Below are 9579 nucleotides of genomic sequence, written 5' to 3'. Positions count from 1 at the left end.
ATATCTTGTCTCCTGGGGGGCCAGCCCTATGGTCTTCTCTGTGCATTGGGTGGTTTTCTGCTTCATGCTGGTATGTTGCATTCACATCTTGGAGCACTGGGTTGAAGTCTGGCCCCTCTTTCCCTGTGGAAATAGAAACAAAGCCTCTCCTTGGGTGGGTTAGTGCCCTATTCCCCTGCTACCCAAGTCCTTTTTTTCTTTTATCCCCCTCCTTTTTAGTTGGCCACCCATGGGTATCCCTGCATTAGGGTTGTCCCCTGCCATTGTACCTGGACCTCAAAACATATAATTCTTCATAGTATTCTGATATTATATTTTTTTATCTCAGCTTGCTCTATTGTGAAATTGCCCATGTAGTATCTTATGCTGTTTATATCATCTCCTCCTTTTCTTTTATTAGATATTCTAGTAGTTTGTTGATTTTATAAATCCTTTCAGAGAGCCAACTTCTTGTCTTGTTCTTTCTATTGTTTTTCTCTATTGTTTATTTCGGCTCTAATCTTTATTATTTCCTTCTTTCTTGTGACTGTAGCTTTACTTTTGCTACTTTCCCCCTAATTATTGGAGATTTGGGGTTAAAATGTTGATTTGGGTTCTTTCTTTCTTTTTTGATATGTGTAGTTATTGGTGTAAAATTTCCCCTGAATAATGCACTTGCAGTGTTCAAAAGTTTTGGTATGTTGAGTTTTCATTCTTCTTTGATTTAAGGAATGAATTAAAAAATTATGTCTTCCATTATCCAGTTGCTTTTAAAATGTATGAAATTTAGTTTCAATGAGTTTGATTTTTTTTCACCTTGATTTTTCTATTGTTAGTTTCTAATTTTAGAACATGGTTATCTGAAAAGATGCCTTATAGTATTTCAATACTTAACATATCCTGGTCTATACTGGAGAATAGTCCATGTGCACTCCAAAAAATGTACACGGTAATGTTGTTGGGAGAGTGTGCTCTGTATATGTCTGTGAAGTCAAGTTCATTGATTGTATTGCTTAATTCTTCTGTGCCTGTGTAGAGTTTCTTCCTAGTTGTTTTATTCTAAACAGAGACTGTGAAGTGGAAGTAGTATATTAAAGTCTCCTACAATTGTTGTAGAATTTTCTACTTCTCTATTCAGTTCTCTAAGAGTTTGATTTATGTATTTTGAGGTTCTTTCATTGGGTACACAGATATTTATTATGCCTATTATACCTTCGTGTTTAATTAATCCTTTAATCATTATGTAATATTCTTCCTCGTCTCTTGTGCTGGTTTCTGCCTTCAAATTGGTTTTATCAGAAAATTAATATTGCCATTCTTGTCCTTTTTTTTATTTCCCCTAGCTAGATAATTCCTTCTCCCCTATCTTGATTTTTTGGGAGTCTATTTTTGTCTTCATGTGTAAGTTGTATCTTTGGACAGCATTTTGGTGAGTCCTGCTTTCTTTTTTTAATACACAAGAACTTATGTTTATTGCAAACAAAGAAATAGAAAGAAAAAGGGAAGGACTGAACTTAGTCTTGTTTTCTTACACATTCTGATGTTCTTTGTTGCTTTACTGGTTCATTTAATCCATTTGGAATTATGAAAAGGATGTGTTTAGTGTTATCATTTTGCTGCTGTCTTTTTGGGCTACTGATATTTTTTTTTTGTTCCACATAATTTGTGGTGTTGAGTTCATTTTGTTGTGTGTTTTTTATCAATTCCTTCACTATCAGTTTTTTTCTCATATTTATATTTTTCTCTTATATAAAGTTTACTAATTTTATTTATTAATGGTATAGAATGTAACCATGGTATGTAATTTATTAATGTCTCCCCAAATTTAAAGTGACTTGTTCTAGCTTGAAATTGACTTGGTTTTCTGTCCATGTATAAGTCCTGTGCCTAAACTATTTATTCCTTCTTTTTACTTGGTAATCATCTTTGTTTACAAATTGATATCTCTGTTCACCCTGTTTTTGGTCTTGTGGATTTGTTTAATTTTGGACAGTTTTACTTCTCAATTGATTTCTGGGTGGTGGCGCTATGTATGTTAATCTCATTACTGGATCTCTGTCCAAAGAACTCCCTTTAGAATTTTTGTAAGGTTAGTCTGGTCTTTACAAATTAAAATTTGTTACTTATCTGGAAATGCCTCAATTTGCCATTGTAAATACTGTCTCTCAAATGAGGGACAGTTTTTCTGGGCATGTAATTCTTGGTTGGTATTTTTTCTATTTCATTGTTTTATGCATATCATCTCATTCTCTAATAAATTAGAGTTTAATCTTCTTGTTAGTAACTTTACTTTTTCCAAAGCTGCTTTCAGAATCCTTTCTTTGTTTGGGTTTTGAAAAGTTTGATTATGATATGTCTTGGTGATTGTGTGTGTGTATGTGTTCTATCTTATTTGAGGTTCATTGAGCTTCCTGAATGCATATCTTCTCCTCATTCATAATATTAGAGAAGCTTTCTTTCAATAAACCTTTGGCAATTTTCTTGGTGCTTAGTCTTCTGTGGTAATTAGATATGACGTCTATGTGACACTTCTGGGTATGGGTGGAGTTCAACTTGTCTATCACATGGTATCTGCATGATGCCTCTTTGAGGGTGTGCCCTTCTTATATGCGTGAGAGAAACTGGATCCTCCTTTGTTTGGCCTTTTAATTGCATCTTTGCTGGGACCCTGTCTGCCTCTAGGGGTGGCCCCATGTGGGCCTCTTGACCCTGAGAGTTGTTGGTATTCTGCCATGTTTCCACTGACCTTGGATACCCATGACTCGTCACCCACTGGGCCTATTATCTTCCTGCATTCCATATCAGCTTTTTTCATCATCAGCCTGTAGTTATGTGCATCTGAAGAGGGCCCTGGCTTACATGGGGCTTGTGAACAGGAGTTGGACTGGGGTGGAATGCCTCCTTTTGATATAAGATTACTTGCTGATATAAAAGTTTTTCATTGGATTTGTTTCTCTAGATAAACTGGCTTATCACATCTTCCTATTCCGGGTTTCTGATAACAGGTAAGTTATTTCTTTTGATAGGTCTCACATAATTCTTAAGTTTTCTGCCTCCCCCCCCACCCCCCACCCTGGCGGTTCTTTTAGCAGATTAGTACTGAGAGACTTTTCTTTAATTTCATTAATTCAATCTTTAATTGATTTCATTATACTCTTTGCTCTTTCAAGTGATAGCCTATTTCTGAAATCTTAGAGTCTTAATTTTATGAATTTACATTTTTCTGTTTGTATGGTTTCTAGTTTTTCATTTAGTTTGACAATTCTTTTTTAAGATAGTTGGTGTGCTTCTTCCCTGTGGATTTAATCAATGCCTCACTTAGATGACTGCTTGTTTGAAGCTGGGATTTAAGATGCCAGACACCATCTGCTTTCTTAACTATACTTTGCTGTAGCACCCATATCTTCAGTGATCTCTAATGAGTACAGGTATCAAGCAGGGTGATGTCATAAGAATTAATTGTTCTTAGATTGGGACACGTATTAAGTGTGAGCTCAAAATCCATTCACATGACTATGGTTTATGTGTCTCTGGTTCCCTTCAGAGACCTCATCATCATTTATGACAAATCATTATCAGTCATCCCTCTTGGGAATAAAATAATTTTATTGGCATTGTCATTAATTTATTCAATAATATAGAATTTAACATACTGTTGAAAGAAGGAAGTTACACAAGTATAGACTGGCTCTGACCTGCAATTTGTATATTGTTAATGTACAGACTAAACTCTTGATTGAACACTATTCACATTGACCGTAAGGGTTGGTGATGGGGCACAATATCTAGTAACATTCATTCACAAGGGCAGAGTCATGTCTATCATATTAGTACATGTCACAGTAAAGCAAGGAGGGCATTAATATGGTAAATGGTGGTCTTAGGCCACCTTCCATTGCACACCCACTTGTCAGTTTGTTTTTGTAGCAATTTTTTGAATGGTTCTAAAGTTTTGTCTGTGTTTCCCTTGATTTTGTCTGGAACCTTCTCAACTTTTCTCTGTTAAAGGTCATTCTGTTGACTTCCTTATCAAGCAGTTCCAATGCCCATTCTTCCTCCTAGTTTTCCAGCTTTGCAGTTTGATCACTTGTTTGAGCCTCCTAATCTCATTTCTTCATGTGAACTGAATTATCTGTTGTCTCCAAGACATTGTGGTCCTGTTGTGTTTAATTAGTGACTGTATGTTGGTATAATTTTAGGGGCTTATTACCTGTGTCCTGGTTGGTGTGATTGAATATGGTAGTGGGTGGGCAGTTCTTTCTTTGCTGTTTGTGTAGTACGGTGCAGGGCAGTTTGGACGGTGCTGGCTGCTGTCCATCACTTACTAGGCAGTAAAGGAGCAGGTGGTGGGCGGCCTTTGCTCAGTGGGTTTGGCTTTAGGAGGTGTCAGTGTGGTTGTGCGATGTGGGTACACTGGCTGTTTTCTGATGGGTGGGACAAACAACAAGAAAGAAGAGGCAACAAATTAAAGGTAAAAAGAAAATAATAAAGAAAAACACAAGCAGAGGGAAGCTAAGCAAACAATAAGAAAAAAGTTAGTAACTATTGAAAAATACAAGGAAAGAGAAAATGACAACAAACAAAATTAGGGAGGAGTAATTGAAAAGAGAGATAAACCAGTATAATAAAGAACTAAGAAAAACATGAAAAATAAAACAAGGGATGGGAAAGAAGAAAGAGGAGTGAAAAAGAAACTATAAAACTGGAGGAGGAGCAGGAAACAGAGAGAAGAAAACTGGGGGTATGTAGGGCAGTGGGTATGGATCAAGGCAAGCAGGTCATGAGTGTGAGGTGGGAACTGGAGGGGGTAGAGGTGGTGAGTGGGATACCAAGTTCTACATGGGAGTCCTGCCGGACTAGATGTCTGGATGCAGGACCCCTGGTCTCAGGAGTTCTTATGGGTCCAGAAGGCATCTGAGGCCACGTCCCCTGGTTTCAGAAAGAGTTTCTGCTGGCTCAGAGGTTGGTGAGGGTCAGGGTGGCTGGTCGTGGAAGGAGTCCCTGTCCACCTAGGAGCTGCAGTCCACCTAGCACTACATTCTGTGGGCTCAAGCATCTGTCAGCTTCCAGATGCTGGGTGGTGTGTACCTAGTGCACAACCCACAAGGACCTCAGACTGCAGAGGAATCCCCAGCTGCCATTTAGATGAGGTGGAGGCTTGGCCATGCCTCTGGTCACCAGGAGGGCGGGGTAACAAGGGAGTTGTACCTGTCTGGTTGCCACCCCCTGATGTTGGTGCTTGTGTGAGCTTTTGTGAGTGGAGTCTATTTTCAGGTCTAGACAAGGCTTTCTACTCCCACAATGAATTAGATTCTTGGCAGCCCCCAGGTAGAGTTCTACCATGTCCTATGGGGTTGCTAGGAGTCAGAGCTAACTCGATGGCAGTGAGTTTGATTTGGTCCTGATCGAATGCTCTCTGAAAAAGCACAGAATCGCCTGTTGCATCAGGTCAGGGGACAAATCAATTTTCCTGTCTTTTTGTTTCCTCACCCTAGTTTGTATTCAATCTATCCTTTTCTCTGAAGCTCGTGGTTCTAGGATTATCATATGTATCAGTTTCATTTGATCTCTTATCTTTGTGGTAGAGGGTCAAGGTAGTGGAAATTGCATTATGATATTATCATTATTATTATTATCTTTATTATTATTAAAAGATCATTTTATTGGGGGCTCTTACAGCTCTTTTTGTTTTTTCAATGTCGGCGAGCACAGCACTGCCCCTCTGAAGGTGGTGACCCTTCTGCCCTGGTGACCCTTCACTTTCGGAGGCCTTAACTAGTGGTACAGTGCTGCCTCACCTTATCGGTCCTTCACCTCTTTTAAAAAATGTTAATATTAAAAATGTTTTCCTTACAGCTCTTATAACAATCCATACATCATTTGTAGCAAGCATATTTGTACATACGTTACCATCATTATTTTCTAAACATTTACTCAGACACTTATCTTGACATGTATGGAAGACTAATTTAAAGAGTCATGGTCAAGTAGTTGGAGCTGGTTTAGGAAGGCTTCTTAATGTGGAGGGAGGCAGGAAGGCTTCTTAATTCTTGGAGGGAGGCAGGAGGACTCCCAGTTTGTAGTACAGTAAGGCATGCAGAAAGAAGGGGAGAGGAGGCGGGAAGGAGAGAGCAAAGAAAGTCAAATATATATTTTATAACAGAAAGTTATTTCAAATATATTTAAATGTGGGGGCATCATGGGAAAGGTCTGAAAAGGAAGCCATGATGTCTACCATGAAAGTGTGCACACCTTGTTTGAGACAGGGAGATGGAGTGAGCTACTAATGAGAACACTCAAGGCAAAATAAAACAGGGCCAATTTGCTAGAATCAAGAATGATGAATCCCTGTTCTGTTGGAATTCAACATCACATCACAGATAAGTGCCATAAAACATACTATGCTTGTTATACAGGCTTAAGAATTGTCATTAAATGATAGGCTTTTACTTATACTTAGAACTGGAACGACCCTTTCTGGGAACAATACAATCTGTTTCCATTACACACAGTTCACATCGACACATCTGAGGATTTCCAGAAGTCACGTTGTGACCTATTTAACACACACACACACGCAGAACTAGTCCCCACCCTCCACCGAATGCATGTAATTGAGAGATAATGCCATTTTCCTGAGTACAAAATTTGGAAGACAGCTTGTACCTAGTCGGAAGCCTTGTCCCAAATGTATGCAGACAACAATGGGAGCATGGATATTGAGTCTGGAGACCATCAGAGAAAAACAGATCCAGATGAGAACACGTCTGAAGCTCCGAGGTCATTACAGGTTACAAACCCGGGAAAGCAAATGCATTTTTACCAGAAATACGTAAAAGAGAAAACAGCTGGCTTACAAAAGATGGATCCGTTGGTTCAGACAGACAAGTGTGACCGGAGAAGAGCAGAGTCTAAGAGAGCCAGGACCGCCTGGGTTTCAGTAGATGGACCTCTGTGACGGCCCGGATGAAGACTGCTCAGGGTTTCTGCAATCGCCCTGCCTGTGGTCCTACTGAATGCAGAGCTGAATGTCGCTGTCACCGCTGGTGGCTCTATGGACAAATTGAAATAGAAAGAGGGGAAATAATTCATAATAAGAATGTAGGGTAATTCGTGGAATCAAACTCTGAGGTCCTTTATTTTAAAATCCTGTAATGCTAAAGTTAAACTGGACTGTCAAGTGGCAGATTTGAAAAGCACCTTAAGGTACATGAATGTTGTATTTGGGGTGCTTTCCATTACCTTATCCAATGTAAATGTAGATGGACACAACTTTAAGTCTGTCTAGGTCAATGTAAACAAGTAGAGTCTATGGTATGAGCAGTCTCCAGTCTGTTCAGTGCCAGTATACATGCATTTTAGTTACTGTGTTAGTCTGGGTAGACTAGAGAAACAAATCCATAGAAACTCATATGTGTATAATAGAGGGTTTTCTATAAAGGGTAATGTACATCAAGAAAGCATCCCAACCCAGTCCAGGCCAAGCCCATATGTCCCATATTAGCCCATATGTCTGATACCAATCTATAAAATCCTCTTAAGACTCACGAAACACATGCAATGACACCAAATGTAAGACAATCACAGGCCAGTGGGTAGAAAGTCTTTGGATAGAGTAGTGGTCTAAGCATCTCGGCACTGGCAGGGGTCTCTACATGGCTTCTCCGACTTCAGAAGTCTGGTTGCACCAGGGTCTGTCCGTGTGGCTGCTGTAGCTCCCAGGGCACTGGAGCAGTTCCATGTGTCTTGTCAGCCGCAATGTCTCCCAGGCAGTGAGGAGACAGAGAGTGTGTCTCCAGTCTCCAGGGATGAAACTCCAGGAGTTCCCAGAATTCTCAGGAGAAAGGCGTGCCCACACAGAGGAAGTCTCATTGGCTATTATCCAATTGACAGACTAGACTCCACCCCTTTGCTCTTAATCCTCTCAAGCCCCAAACTGACACCGATTATGTAATTTACCACAGTTACCATACTTTAGTTAAATCAGACCAGTTTCTGTACAGCACAGCTCAAAGTTCTGTTCCTGTGAGATTAACTGTGAGTAATTGTATAAAGCAGAATATTTCCCAACTACTATCTAGTCCCCAAATCATTATAAAAATGCACACAGATTATCAATGGAAGTGATGTGATTAGATTACATCATGAACAGTGATTAAAATATATCACTTTTAAAATCTACAGTTCTTGAATTCACACAACAAAGCTTGTAGTTATGCTGTCTCCTTTCACTAGTGAGGCATTTTGCAAAAATGGGTACTCAGGAGAGAGAGAGAGAGAACGTTGACCAAAAGAGATGAAGGTTCCGGAAGTGGAAAGAGGGAAGGCTGGCTATGAAGTGCAAGTTTGACTCACATAGGTGGAACGACAGAATAAAAGCTGGCCGTGGGAACGTCGACAATGCTGCCACTCGAGAGTCTAGAACAATAGAGCCAGACCTCTAGATATGTATGTAGCACAAGGAGTTTAGGGAACATCAATTCATAACATAAATTAGAAAATGGTTGTGATGAAAAGGATGAACATGTCCCCAATGCCCCAGGAGAAATGACACTGGGGAAAAACTCCAAACTTTTTGGTAGAGGAACTCTTGGAGATACTGCCCCACATTTTAGTTCAAAGAATCGAATATTGGAAACTAATCCAAATTTAAAATGCGTGTGAAAATTTGCCAAAGCGGCAAGAGATGCTCAGTTAGTGACATAGTTTATTCACACGTGTGCACGCAGGCAATCTCACACTACTCAATTACCGTATATACTCAAGTATAAGCGGACCCGAATATCAGCCAAGGCACCTAATTTTACCACAAAAACTGCATGAAAAATGTGCTGGAAAACTCGACTTATACATGAGTATATACAGTAGTTTATTTTTACAATGATGAAAACACCTTAATGTTCAAGGTTTCTAATGTTAGAAATTATTATACTAATTTATCGTTCTGGTTTTTTTCTTATACATTTGTAACCAATAGTAGGAATTTTTAATATTTTGGCAAAAACTTAGAAAAAGTCATGAGGCAATCATACTTAACCTACTGATTAAAAGATTGCATTCCATGATTGTATTTGTGGGCCCACACCACTGTGCAAAATGAACATTGCCTAGAACCAAGCATAGTGCATGACTTCAGAAAAAAACAGGTTTTGATGCAAATGTTCAGGGTTGAACTACTTTATTAGTACTCTATATATCAAAAGGAGCCCTGGTGGTGTAGTGGTTTTGTGTTGGGCTGTGATCCACATAGTTGGCAGTTTGAAACCACCAGCAGCTCCATGGAAGAAAGACTGGACTTTCTACTGTAAATAGTTACAGTCTCGGAAACCCAGGGAGTTTACAATGCAATGGCAGACATTTAATGAAGAAAAGGGAAATTAAGGAAAATTACCCCTTAGTAACCCAACTCTTATCAGCAACCAAATTCCATGTTGGAACAATAACTGGTAGTCAACTGGGAGGCTGGCCCCAGCACCCAAAATTAAGTGGATTCCTGCCCCTCCCCCCAAAAGAATTTGTTCCAAAGGACAACATTGATTCTGCAGCTCCGGGCCCCACTATAAGAAATGATGCCCCTCAGTGACAGGGGACAGCACCGGA

At 39.5% G+C, this 9579-nt stretch overlaps 2 pseudogenes; one reads left to right on the top strand and one right to left on the bottom strand.

Moving 5' to 3' along the window:
• Nucleotides 1-5672: 5672 nt before the first annotated feature.
• LOC142449745 (small nucleolar RNA SNORA47) lies at nucleotides 5673-5792 on the bottom strand (annotated as a pseudogene).
• Nucleotides 5793-6316: 524 nt separating this feature from the next.
• On the top strand, nucleotides 6317-7089 carry LOC142448790 (ARL14 effector protein pseudogene; annotated as a pseudogene).
• The last annotated feature ends 2490 nt before the right edge of the window (nucleotides 7090-9579 follow it).

Source organism: Tenrec ecaudatus, chromosome 5 (genome assembly GCF_050624435.1).
Source record: "Tenrec ecaudatus isolate mTenEca1 chromosome 5, mTenEca1.hap1, whole genome shotgun sequence".
Lineage (NCBI taxonomy): Eukaryota > Metazoa > Chordata > Mammalia > Afrosoricida > Tenrecidae > Tenrec > Tenrec ecaudatus.
The sequence above is the reverse complement of the archived record's forward strand: the minus strand, read 5'-3'. Positions and strand labels throughout refer to the sequence as shown.